This window comes from Rutidosis leptorrhynchoides, chromosome 3 (genome assembly GCF_046630445.1).
Source record: "Rutidosis leptorrhynchoides isolate AG116_Rl617_1_P2 chromosome 3, CSIRO_AGI_Rlap_v1, whole genome shotgun sequence".
Lineage (NCBI taxonomy): Eukaryota > Viridiplantae > Streptophyta > Magnoliopsida > Asterales > Asteraceae > Rutidosis > Rutidosis leptorrhynchoides.
Genome location: NC_092335.1, coordinates 658,728,037 through 658,732,072, shown reverse-complemented (window position 1 = coordinate 658,732,072; position 4,036 = coordinate 658,728,037). Strand labels below are relative to the sequence as shown.

At 32.5% G+C, this 4,036-nt stretch overlaps 1 non-coding gene across 1 annotated transcript; it reads right to left on the bottom strand.

Moving 5' to 3' along the window:
• Positions 1-3,353: 3,353 nt before the first annotated feature.
• LOC139903173 (small nucleolar RNA R71) lies at positions 3,354-3,460 on the bottom strand. Its single transcript, XR_011778015.1, has one exon. It is a non-coding gene; the product is annotated as a small nucleolar RNA R71 (small nucleolar RNA).
• Between the last annotated feature and the right edge of the window lie 576 nt (positions 3,461-4,036).

Below are 4,036 nucleotides of genomic sequence, written 5' to 3'. Positions count from 1 at the left end.
GCATATCAGGGGACATTGCCTTAACAGTTGCTTGTTCAACGCTTTTCTTTACAACCGGTCGGTAGTTTATCGAAAGGTAATATATGGAGCAAGTATACTGGACGTGTTGCTTTCCTAATACAAGGTTAGCAAGTGGGTGACACAAAACCACAAGTTTTGAGCAAAATTTTCAAATCTAAAACCCACAAAACCCACAAAAAGAATTTGCAAACACCGGTGAAGGGTTATTTAAAAAAACTTATCTAGGGTAAAAGCTAGATTTAATTTTCAAAAGATCAAATGTTTTCATAAAGATCCAATTTCCTTAAAGTATCTAAATTTTTATAGTCATGTGGGACTGTAAACCATATCGTTACTACCATTGTTTATACCGCCGTATAGAAATCACTGATGTACAAAGTGTGAAGAATAAAGAAGTGATTCTAGTATATCAAGACTATATTGCTTGAGGACAAGCAACGCTCAAGTGTGGGAATATTTGATAATGCTAAAAACGAACATATATTTCATAGCATTATTCCTCAAGAAAGACAAGCTTTTAGTTGCAATTGTTCTATTTACAAGTGATATTCGTTTAAATAATAAAAGGTGAAGACAAAAGACAGATTCGACGAATTGAAGACGCAAACGACCAAAAAGCTCAAAAGTACAAAATACAATCAAAGAGGTTCCAATTATTGATAAGAAACGTCTCTAAATTACAAGAGTACAAGATTCAAAACGCAAAGTACAAGATATTAAATTGTACGCAAGGACGTTCGAAAATCCGGAACCGGGACCAGAGTCAACTCTCAACGCTTAACGCAATGGACTAAAAATTACAAGTCAACTATGCACATAAATATAATATAATATTTAAATAATTCTTATAATTATTTATATATTATATAATATAAAAATCCGTCGGTAAACAAAGAGTCAAAGCTGGATGAGCTGTAAATACAAACTCCGCGACTCGCGGAGTTTGAAGAGCAAAAAGGGCGCGAGTCGCGGAGTCCCCCTGGACGAAAATGCCTATAAAAGCCAGCGAATTCTGATCGTAAAAATATCCATAAAAATCTCTCTTTCTCTATATGTAAACGTAATATATATATATATATATATATATATATATATATATATATATATATATATATATATATATATATATATATATATATATATATATATATATATATATATATATATATATATATATATATATATATATATATATATATATATATATATATATTTAATTTTAATTTTAATTTTAATTCTAATAATAAGGGTATGTTAGCGAATGTTGTAATGGTGTAAGTCGAAATTCTGTCCGTGTAACGCTACGCTATTTTTAATCATTGTAAGTTATGTTCAACCTTTTTAATTTAATGTCTCGTAGCTAAGTTATTATTATTCTTATTTAAAACGAAGTAATCATGATGTTGGGCTAATTACTAAAATTTGGTAATTGGGCTTTGTACCATAATTGGGGTTTGGACAAAAGAACGACACTTGTGGAAATTACACTATGGGCTATTAATGGGCTTTATATTTGTTTAACTAAATGATAGTTTGTTAATTTTAATATAAAGATTTACAATTGGACGTCCCTATAAATAACCATATACATTCAATCGGACACGATGGGCGGGGGTATTTATATGTACGAATAATCGTTCATTTAACCGGACACGGGAATGGATTAATAGCCACTAGAATTATTAAAACAGGGGTGAAATTATGTACAAGGACACTTGGCATAATTGTTAACAAAGTATTAAAACCTTGGGTTACACTCAGTCGACATCCTGGTGTAATTATTAAACAAAGTATTAAAATCTTGTTACAGTTTAAGTCCCCAATTAGTTGGAATATTTAACTTCGGGTATAAGGATAATTTGACGAGGACACTCGCACTTTATATTTATGACTGATGGACTGTTATGGACAAAAACCAGACGGACATATTAAATAATCCAGGACAAAGGACAATTAACCCATGGGCATAAAACTAAAATCAACACGTCAAACATCATGATTACGGAAGTTTAAATAAGCATAATTCTTTTATTTCATATTGAATTTCCTTTATTTTATATTTAATTGCACTTCTAATTATCGCACTTTCATTTATTGTTATTGTATTTAATTGCACTTTTAATTATCGTACTTTTTAATTATCGCAAGTTTATTTTATCGCACTTTTATTTATCGCAATTTCATTATCGTTATTTACTTTACGCTTTAAATTAAGTCTTTTATTTATTTAATATTTTACATTTTGTTTTAACTGCGACTAAAGTTTTAAAATCGACAAACCGGTCATTAAACGGTAAAAACCCCCCTTTTATAATAATAATATTACTTTTATATATATTTGTATTTTTATAAATTAACTTAATATAGCGTTAAGCTTTGTTAAAAGATTCCCTGTGGAACGAACCGGACTTACTAAAAACTACACTACTGTACGATTAGGTACACTGCCTATAAGTGTTGTAGCAAGGTTTAAGTATATCCATTCTATAAATAAATAAATATCTTGTGTAAAATTGTATCGTATTTAATAGTATTTCCTTGTAAAATTTAATAGTATTTTATACCCCTTAGCTTTAACATCAGATAACTTATATAATTTTTATTTTTATAACTAATAGGATATTCAGTGAATGCACCGAGCAAAACGTTCACCACGTTTCATACGTTCACCACCTGTAACTCGATCAAGACATCTAGCCAACATTGTCGCCGTTGATTTTTCTTTAGAATCATCATCTAGTCGACCAAGTACTCTAACTCAAATTTCCGATAATCTATTTTTTGAATCCGACCTCACAATTGAGAATCCGGAGGATATTCAAGGACAATTCAGAGATCCTGAACCACTAATCATTCCTCCGGAACCACAAATTACTCATCCAGAGATTGTCGAGGAAGAAACTATTAAATTAGAATCCTCTAGTGATTCAGATTCAACAAATTCAATTATGAAAGTAACGGAACCTCTAAGTATGGAAGGCCGAATGAGAGCCACACGCACTGGCCAAGGTCACGCCATTATTAAGCCAGACATCAATGCGCCAGATTATGAAATCAAAGGACAAATCCTACACATGGTAACTAATCAATGCCAATATAGTGGTACGCCAAAAGAAGATCCAAACGAACATCTTCGAACCTTTAATAGGATCTGTACTCTATTCAAAATCAGAGAAGTTGAGGATGAACAGATCTATCTCATGTTATTTCCCTGGACTTTAAAGGGAGAAGCCAAAGATTGGTTAGAATCGTTACCTGAAGGGGCGATTGATACATGGGATGTTTTAGTTGAAAAATTTCTTAAACAATTCTTTCCGGCATCTAAAGCTGTGAGACTTCAAGGAGAAATTGTTACGTTCACACAAAAGCCAAATGAAACATTATATGAAGCATGGACAAGATTTGGAAAGTTGTTGAAAGGATGTCCGCAGCACGGTTTAGACACTTATCAAATAGTACAAATATTCTACCAAGGTATCGACATTGCTACACGAAAAGACATCGACATAGCAGCTGGTGGTTCCATTATGAAGAAAACCGCAACTGAAGCTTACAAAATCATTGATAACACAGCCTCCCACTCGCATGAGTGGCACCAGGAAAAAGATATTTTTCGTTCATCTAAAGTGGCTAGATCCGATTCTAGCCATGACTTTAATTCCGTTTCCTCAAAAATAGATGCTTTCGAGAGACGAATGGAAAAGATGAATAAAGATATTCACGCAATACGAATCAGATGTGAGTAATGCGGTGGACCACACTTAACGAAAGATTGTCACATTGAGCAAACGATGGAACAACGAGAGAATGTTTCCTACATGAACCAAAGGCCGGGAACTAATTATCAGAATAATTATCAACCGCCAAGGCTAAACTTCAATCGAAATTAAAACATTCTTTACAATCCAAATGGGCCAAACAATAACTCGTATAACCAACAAAGTCTGAATAACCAACCAACTCAAAACAACACTTTCAATCAACAAAGACCTGGCTTGTATAAACCACCACAACA